Genomic DNA, 8,613 nt, shown 5'->3' on the forward strand with positions numbered 1-8,613 from the left:
AAAATAACACTTGCAGAAAAATCTCTGTAGCTTAACTAGTTCAAGTCTTAAAACATTTAACCAAAATCATTAAAGAAAATCTGACTTGTTTTAAATATGAGTAAAATAAAAAGACCCTTGTGAGCTTCTGAACAGGAAGGATCCACAGACTTCTTCCTAATTGAGTATCCTTTACAAACAAGCAAAGGTCATTCAGCAGTAAAAGAATGAAGCAGGTTGATTTTGACTTCGATAGGCTTAACATGTGGACAACATACTAGCTTTTTTGCCTCTTTTATTGCAAGTGACTACACCAGGCAATTTAATCTTCCCACATCATTCAACAGTTTATGGAGAAAAGTTATTTCAAGACAGAAAATCAGGGCTCATGACAGTGACTAAACAGTTCACCCAATAAAAGCTGTTTTCATCTGGTCCCATTCCAAAGTGTTAACATGCTATGTACAGCACGTCTCACCCTTTATCCAAGACATGATGTACCACCACTGAGTAATTTTATGGTAAGCCAACGAGTTTCATACTAGGTGTTGCCTTGGAATACAATTTAAGAATTTTTTTAATCAAAAATCAGGGAAATTGAGCAAAATATCTGAAAAATGCAAAAAAGCTGCACTTTTACCAAGGCAAGAAAATGGTTGAAGCAAACTTGCTCCCAATATACTGGGAACATATTTTACCTTTCTCACACCAGCCTTTAAAAATCCAATTGCAAGCAATAAATGAAATTCTTAATTCTTAGTCCAGTATATCAAATCTCATGATTCCTCATGATATAGACTTAGATTTCTTAGATGTTTCAAACAAATCAGCTCAGGCAAAGTATGCTGCAGTTAATGTGTGGGTGTCTCTATAGAGCTTCATTATACTTTTTTGAAACAAAAGGAACAGAAGTCCAGAATACACAAGAGACAAGAACTAAAGCAGCTTCTAGTCATCCTTTCATATCAGGGCTAAAATTGTAAAAACTCCTCCTTCAGTGGTAACTGTCTCACATTTAATACCTGGTGTCTAGTTAAGACTGCAAATATTCTGTTTGGATTCCTGAACTTGTAATGGTCTAAGGATGAAAGCAGAATGTAGAATCATGTACCTTTTACTAAATTTGCTAAAACCAATGAGCATATGAGGGAACATGAATGGGGCAGCAATGTTATAGGTGTCGTTTTTTAAAACAAGATGGGGGGAGTGGCATGGTGATGTGGCCAAAGTTGGAACACTCATTTCTTATTGTGTTCTGTACCACAATTTCATTTTTGTTTTGGATTAAGTTTTTAAACATAGAACTCTCGCAACAGAGTTCATTTTACAGAGCACTTCTATGGAAAAGGCGCCTTTCGTCCAAGAATTTTCTCACCTACAACACAGGGTTGCAGTATTCCTAACTTCACTTTTACATAGTTTAATTTCTTCTACAGTACAAGAACAATGTGCTGGTGATAGTGTAAACTTTTCCCCAAAAAACCCTCAAATATTCAGCCTCAACACCAAGTCATTATTCTGCATTTATGCCATGGCACTTAAATAGCATCCTTACTTTCTGAACACTAGGACTAAATCCAGAAGTGACAAAAACCTATAATGTTTTCATATGCTACATGTTTCACCTTACTAATTGAAAATAGTAAAAAGTCTGGAGACTATGAAATATCAGCCTTCAGAAACATGTTTTACACTTCAGAATAAAAAAATATTCAACATGCTTGGAAATACAATGGTCTCAGTATAAGCAAATACAAGGGTAGCAGGGAGGGGTGGGAACAAAAAAAAAAAAAAATCTGTGAGAGCACAAGTTTCATTAAGCATTAATTGCTCTCTGCAATATATTCTTAAGCACACATAGAGTCAAGAAAGCACACTGGGAAAGTGGGGCCAAATACCCAATAGTTTAAGTTAACTAATGAGATAATTAGAGGTCCAAAACAGGTTTAATACTAAAATCACTTACAACTGGGGCTTGTAAAGAAGGAGCAGTAACACTGATATGTAGCAATCCCAGCCTTGTTTCAAGCAACTGCCTCTAACCACAATATATTATAATCTTTGATAAGTGTTTTCTACAGAGGGGACAAGGCAGCCATAAGACAACACATGGACTTGAAAATTAATGCTACAGCATTCTTGGGTTCTGGTTGTAGGTTCCCTACTCTGTCCACCCTCCCTCCACCTCCTTCCCTCCCAGCCACTAGGTTTATTTCAGACTTGTGGTCAAATAATGAAATACTCTACCAGGAAAAGTCTCAAAAAAGCCATACAAGAAAAAAGGATTCAGTCCTTGAAGAGAAGATCAATGATATACGGGGCATACTTCTTTAATTGCTTGATGATGAAACAGCAGCAGTTAAAGTATTATTTAAACAGAGCTTTTAAGTACAACTTCAAAAGGAGAAGCCAAATGGGATAAAACAACTTCTTTCAGCTGAGGAAACAGCAAATAAGATTGTTTACAAATAATGTCTACAAAGTACAAAACACTGTTTGGAAATCGAAAGTTTCAGATCCAAAACTGAAATGTTCAAAGAAGTTTGTAGGACATACTAAGTATATTCTGAGATATTTTAATTGATGAATCCCTGCTTTTGTGAGTAACTGGAAGCAATAAAAGTGTTTCAACAAATGTGAAACCCAAGCACATTTTTATCACCAAATTTTAATTTTTGTTTGATTTTCAGAAGTAGGAGGATACATGCTGAATCAGTATGAATTCAAGGATCTGCCCAGTATGAATTCAAAAGCTTGAATTAAGAATATATATTTTAAGTCCCATATACAGGATAATTGAGTATTTCAAATTAGAAAAAGCTGTTCTAATTTTCCATTGTGGTAAGACAGCACATCACATCATGCATTTTAAATACATACTGAAGCTTTCCATACTCTTAATAACATTCTGTGTTCTTAAAATGTTGTAGTCAAATTCTTATCCAGGCCACTATAAAGAATACCACAGTTATAGTCTATACTTCTCTACCCACAGTAAGGGGATAGCAGCAAATTACAGTAAAATCTGGTGTTACATTTAGCTGTACAACACTACTAGTTAGAGAGTAACTTCAACAATAAATATTTGGTTAAACTCTGCTTTGTCATCAGTGCAAGCAATTTAAGATGAAACTGATCTTTCAGAGAGTCTGTGGGGTTGTTTTGGTTTTCTGTTGTGGTGTTTTTTGGGGGTTTTTTTTGAGTCTATTTTTATTTTCTGGTTACTGAGTGTCTTTTCCTATTAAACAGTTTTCCAGAGCTACTGCTTAGCAAACAGAAAACCACATAGACAATGTCAGAAGTAAAAGGGAAGATTCAAGCCTGGAGGACCATGGCAATCCACAGTTCTCTTCAAACTGTCCTTAGCTAACCCTATTTTACTACTCAATGGCAAGATCTTCTAAAAATGATCTTACAGAGCACATAGGCTGCGTGACTTAGTAATAGCAAGGTAAGCTAAAAGACAGGCTTTATCACACCCTTCAGAAAGAATACAGGGAAGAGAAACCAGGATACAGAAAGACATGTGTCCTATGGTAGATATAATATCAAGTAAAACACCCAGTTAACCCCCTAGACACTGACAAGTCACCAGTTTTAAAAGAGAGGCTCTTCCTGCAATTCCTTACAAGAACTCTCTGATGAGCCATACTACTATTAATAAAAACACTCCAGAGATGAACAGTAGTAGTACCTTATCTCCTTGAGAAAAAAAAAAATTCAATATAAGAAACACGAGCAAACTACTACTACCTGCTTCTGAGAATCTGCAGAGACATCAGTTTTCACACAAGAGGACAGCTTCACTGAAGTCAGGCCTCAAAAGCATCCCATACTTTAGTGCAGTCATGAAAACATTATGCCATCAAAGGCAGCTGTGATGTGCACAGCAAAGGGTTGGCATCCGACATTCTCTTTTACAACACCAACCCAGAGTTGTAATGCAATGTTTGTGTAGTGCCTCTAAGACATCAGACACTACAGCAAGTTGAAAAAACCTTCTACCCCAAGTCTATTAAAATAATTAAACCTGCATTCTTGCTGAGTTGTCCCACCTGCACTACCTGCAAGTCCATAATCTCATAGGATACATGGAACATACCTTCCTTATTTCACTAGCCAAACAAAACAGCTATTTTTGGATTACCAATAGTAATTTACCAATATTCTGTTGATATGGCCTTCACTTAGTCTGTAAATCTTTACAAAGTTCTCAAAGACAAGGTGAAGTCTATGGAAGAAATTTTTACCAGCAAAATTACCTTCACGGAAGAGTGCACACCACAGAGTTCTTAAGTAGAAGTCAAAACATTTACTGTATCATCTAGATGTTCTTTTCTATATACTATCACAAAACTGACAACTCGGGCCATGTAAATTTATCACATCAATAGCTAAAGTAAATGGGAACCTAAAACAGAACACAAAAGGCTGCCTATTCAGTAAATTCATACAATGAACCTTCTGATCTAAAAAAATAAACCACAAATTACCTTTCACTTCAGTAGGAATCTTGATTTGTAGAGTGAAATCAACTATGACAATGGGATAACAGCACAGTATCTTGCTTTCCTGTAAGGGAATAATTAAGAGTCACCTAACAGCAAAAAATTAACCCATCAAATAAATTAGAAAACCAGATAAGTGAAATTGAACAGTGATAAAATAATAAACATTTTGAAAAATGTTAACACCCTGACAAAGAGAAAGAAACCCTGCACCAAATCATTTAACTTGCACTTTGATTTTCGTCTCTTAACAAAATAGAAGTGTGGCAGTTTATTTTAAAAGCTAACACCCTTTAAACTTTAAAGTAGTCTGCTTTCAAAATAGAAGGCCAGAAATAACCCCTTACAATGCAGTTTGACTTCTTGTATAGCCAAGATTACAACAATCGGATGCTTCCACATCCCCTTTTCTTGCTCCCATCCTCCTTCCTGTGTCCACCCATTGTGCGAGTACACAATGAAGAGTTTTCCAACACTGCTTTTCTTGGGTTAATTTTGCTTGCAGTGAGGAAGACAGCCTACCTTCCCTCTCCTCACTTCCACCTATTTAAGGCCAACTCCAGAATGAAACCACAGTTCGACTTAGTACATCTTCCTCAGGAAAGTATTCAATCTTGCTTTAGAAATATCTAGTGGCAAATATATTACAACCTACAATCTTTAGTAAAATGACTTTTAACCTACTGAAACTTACACACAGTAAGCTAAAATGCAGAAAACTTCATCTTTCAAAAATTAGAGTAGAGCTACACATTACAGGCACAACTATTAAAAACATAAACAATTTAGATCCTTTTTCTCTGCCAGTGAATACTTTCATAGCTCTCATCCATGTAACAAGTATACCTATCATCATTTTATTTTGTTCTCTTTCTTTTTAATCCTAAAATAGATCAATCTTTTGTATTAAAACATACTTCCCAGATTAAGGCCAAAAGGAAATGCCAGTTCAAAAAGGAACCCCACAACCACCAACTACATAATTTTTTACCTTGTTATATATTTTAAACATTGCTTATAAACCTAGTTTGATTTTTTTGAACATCATCTTAAATAGAATGTATGTCCAAATTATTTATCACAACCCAAAATACCTCCTCTACATGTCCGTACTTCCCAGAACACTTTTCTATTCTCCACCTATGATCCACATTCTTCATCTTTAAAGCACAATGTGGGAGCTGGTCCCATGAAAAAGGAATATTCTGCCTAGATCCACACTCACAAACTGATTCCAATCATACTGGCTACTAGAAGTAATACAGTTATTCTTCAGGTTACCTTCTCTAAATGAGAGCTCCTCAGTGCTGACACTGAATCCCCATTAGAAATTCAGGAAGACAAACTAGCTTCAGAATGCTACCTGTGTTGGCCCTTGAATCTAAAAAAAATGTATTAATTGACTGCAGTTACTGGAAAATTATCCAAGTAGAAGTGGAACAAAAGGTCTATTTCCACATGAATGAAGCCTGGAAGTTTATTTCACACAACCCTGGATGTTATAAGAAGTTTGAACTCCCCCTCTTCTCCACTATCAACAAATGCGCAAAGAGAATATGAATATTTATGGAAGTCTTGTCTAGACCATTTAAATTATATTTTTACACTGCAAGCTCATCTACCACAGGCACAAACTGTTGGCAGAAATTTTTGAGATCAATACCCTCAGAAAACACTGAAGGGAAAGTAATTTGCTAAGCCCAAAGGTAATGAAACTCAGCAGAATGTTTCAGTTTTGTCAAAAGAAGGCAGCTCAACTTCCCACCAAGAGGTCAAGAGCAGACAGAAAGCAGCATGGCCAGCAGAAATGGAAACTTGTAAGGGAGGAGAGCAGCAGCTGAAGCAGAGCGCTTCTGCTGAATACCCTTCCAGGGCTGCTGCTGCGTAACCCAGGGTGCCACCAAACCGCTTCTGTTCTGTAACTGGTTGGCGCTGTAACTTAGGGACTCCGTTTTTCTGCTCTTCAACGCATGACGCTAAAGGACATAGCTTTTCTTTTAGACAGTCTCGCAAAGAAGCATTTCCTCACTTCAACCTCTGCAGGACTGGACACACACAAGTTAATGAGAATTTGCTGAAGGCTAAATTCTGTAGAGCCGTACTTGTTGCATTTCGCTAACACTCTGGAAGTACCCATGACAGCAGACAGAAAAGAAGGCCATAAAGCTAAGAAAATTAATATATGTAATTTAAAGCAAATATAGAATATGTCATTTAAATAAAGTCTTGGAGAGCTCTACAAGAAGTAAAAAACACAGCAAATCAACTGCTTGCTAGTTATTACTGGTATCAAAGCACCTTAAGTTTACTTTAGCTGGCTATTACTTGTTCTCTGGCAGTGATTTTTTTTTTTTTTTGGAAGGTGGAAATCATAATCATTACACTGACAAACCTTCAAAAGAACTCCCTTCACGTCAATCAACAATCCTTCTAGCCACACACATGTGTGGACAGCACTATTAACATCAAAAGGGATTAAGTTCAACTCAGTGGGATCTTTGCCTGGGGAAGAACGCTGCACACTAAAAAAATTTTACCACACTGTTAACAGCTGTTTTGAGTGTATTCAGACTTCAGAATATTGTAATCAAAGCCTTACAAAGAACAATAATAGGAAAAGAACTTTGGACCTAAATTTATAAATAAAAAACTTTTTTTAAAGATCTCAGTGCATAATGCTCAGAGGTTGAGTCGTCACATCTTGAAAGGAAGCCTTATTTTAAAACAGTAGATACAAACCATGTAAGAGGATTCTACACTTATTTTTACCCTAATCCGTAAGGGAAGGGAAATTAGGGATGTGAAGTCTTCCCCGATTTCACTCCCTACCCGATTCTTGGCAAACAGCCTCAGTGCGGGGGCCTATTTAGCTAATTTTTCTGCAGTTGCTAACTTCCAGACGAAAGAAAGGCACAGCCCAAGATGCAAACAGATGAAGCTATCAGGAGGAGAGGAGTGGTGCTCCGAGAGGACGGGAATTAGGAAACCAACCGCTTCTCTTCCCGCAGCATTCACGCGACGGGTGCGGGAAAGGCACCAACAGCCAGCGGGACAGATTTTGTCGGGAAAAGCACCCCCTCCTTGTGGCCCCAGATGAGAGGCGGGCGAGCCGGGAGCGCGGCAGCTGCGGGCACGGCAGGGACCGCGGGACCCGCGCAGCGCCGGCCGGGTGCGCCGAGCCGCGGCCGGAGGCGGCGGGCGCGGCACTGCCCGCGCCGGCAGCCCCGCGAGGGAGGCTTGGAACCGAGCGGCGAGGCGCGGCCCTGCACGGCTCGGCTCGCCGGGACCAGCGCCCAAGGCTGCGGGAAAAGGGAGGGAGGAGCCGGCCCCGCCAGCCGCCCCGCTGCCCGCCCGGGGCGGACGGGCTGCGGCTCGGGGCCGCTCGCCCCCGCCACCCCCGGACGCGCGTCCTGGGGGCCGCTGCCGCCCCCTGCCGGCCGCCGCGCTGACAGCCCCCACCCGCCAGCCCCGCCGCCACTCGGGGCCGGCACAGAAGAAGGGAAGGAAGAAGGGAGGGAGGGGGCCGCTCTACCCGATCGGCCGGGCCGGCCCCGCCCGCAGCCTCCGCATCCCACAACAAGCGGAGCGGACCAGTGAAAACGGCGACGGATACGCGACAAAGCGGCCCCCAGCGCAGCGCTGTGGCTGCCCGACCCCCTCCGCCCCGCCATCCCCCGCTCCCCATTGCCGGCGTAAGCCGCGCTCGCTCGGGACCGTTCCCACCAGTACCTGCCGCTCGCACGGCCACCGGCGCCCGCACGCTCCCGAAGTTCCCGGCCGCGGCCGTCAGCCCAGCCCGGGAGAAAACCCCGCCGGCCCCGCCCCCCGGCCAATCCGCGCCCCGCCCGCCCCCGCGCCCCGCCCCGTCCCTTCCCGGCCGGGCCGCCCTGGCCCCGCCCCTGCGCTACCCGCGCCGCCATTGGCTGGCGCAGCCGTCAATCTCCGCGGGAGCGCAGCGCCCCCGCCCGCCCTTCCTGGGCCGTTTCCAGCGGCCGCTGCCCGTCGGGGCTGCGCCTCTAGCCCGGGGCCGGGACGGGTTCGGGGGCGTCGCCGCAGCGCCGGCCTCGCACCGGAGAGACACTGTCCGGCAGCGCCGCCGGCGAGCCATGGCCCCGGGCGAGTCCGG

The 8,613-nt window shown here is 42.2% G+C and overlaps 1 protein-coding gene across 34 annotated transcripts in view; it reads right to left on the minus strand.

The window, feature by feature from the left end:
* Positions 1-8,266, minus strand: part of EPB41L2 (erythrocyte membrane protein band 4.1 like 2) — a 111,244-nt gene extending 102,978 nt beyond the window's left edge. For 32 of the 34 annotated variants that reach the window (XM_085575173.1, XM_085575164.1, XM_085575170.1 and 29 more), the window contains exons 1-2: positions 8,217-8,266; positions 4,473-4,551 (exon numbers count right to left, since the gene is read on the minus strand). The gene's annotated coding sequence lies outside the window, so the exon portion shown is untranslated. The remainder of the gene's footprint in view (positions 1-4,472; positions 4,552-8,216) is intronic. The other 2 variants (XM_085575175.1, XM_085575148.1) reach the window with 1 other exon arrangement.
* Between the last annotated feature and the right edge of the window lie 347 nt (positions 8,267-8,613).

Source organism: Lonchura striata, chromosome 3 (assembly GCF_050655825.1).
Source record: "Lonchura striata isolate lonStrDom1 chromosome 3, ASM5065582v1, whole genome shotgun sequence".
Classification (NCBI taxonomy): Eukaryota; Metazoa; Chordata; class Aves; order Passeriformes; family Estrildidae; genus Lonchura; species Lonchura striata.